The 363-nt window shown below is 58.4% G+C and overlaps 1 protein-coding gene across 1 annotated transcript in view; it reads right to left on the bottom strand.

The window, feature by feature from the left end:
* Positions 1 to 102, bottom strand: part of LOC104492977 (septin-11) — an 11,168-nt gene extending 11,066 nt beyond the window's left edge. Inside the window, exon 1 of the mRNA XM_010135589.1 lies at positions 89 to 102. The gene's annotated coding sequence lies outside the window, so the exon portion shown is untranslated. The remainder of the gene's footprint in view (positions 1 to 88) is intronic.
* Positions 103 to 363: the final 261 nt, after the last annotated feature.

Raw genomic sequence — 363 nt, 5'->3', positions numbered from 1 at the left:
GGGTTTAGCAGCAGACACGGAAGACGACATCCTCTGCTTGGTAAAATAAGAACCCAAAGCGGAGGAGGACTTTCCACTCTCCACACACTTGCTGAGCCTCTCCACTTCCCTCCTCAAAACACGCAGACCAGCCACCTCCTTTCCCCGCACGGTGATTTTCCTGGAGGAGCCCCAGGGAGTTACGTAGGATGCGTAAGTTAAACCAAACCGTCGTAACTGGGGTTTTCACAGTGCTGGTGGGCTGGGGCTGGTGGTGCAGCGGAGGGAGCTGGGAGCAGATCCCAGAAAGCCAGAGGTGCCCATGACTCACAGGCTGCGCCGAGAGCGGGGGGCGTTGAACGCCGCTCAGATCTCTTACCCGGG

The sequence above is a fragment of the Buceros rhinoceros genome, unplaced genomic scaffold (assembly GCF_000710305.1).
Source record: "Buceros rhinoceros silvestris isolate BGI_N320 unplaced genomic scaffold, ASM71030v1 scaffold23464, whole genome shotgun sequence".
NCBI classification, from domain to species: domain Eukaryota; kingdom Metazoa; phylum Chordata; class Aves; order Bucerotiformes; family Bucerotidae; genus Buceros; species Buceros rhinoceros.
The sequence above is the reverse complement of the archived record's forward strand: the minus strand, read 5'-3'. Positions and strand labels throughout refer to the sequence as shown.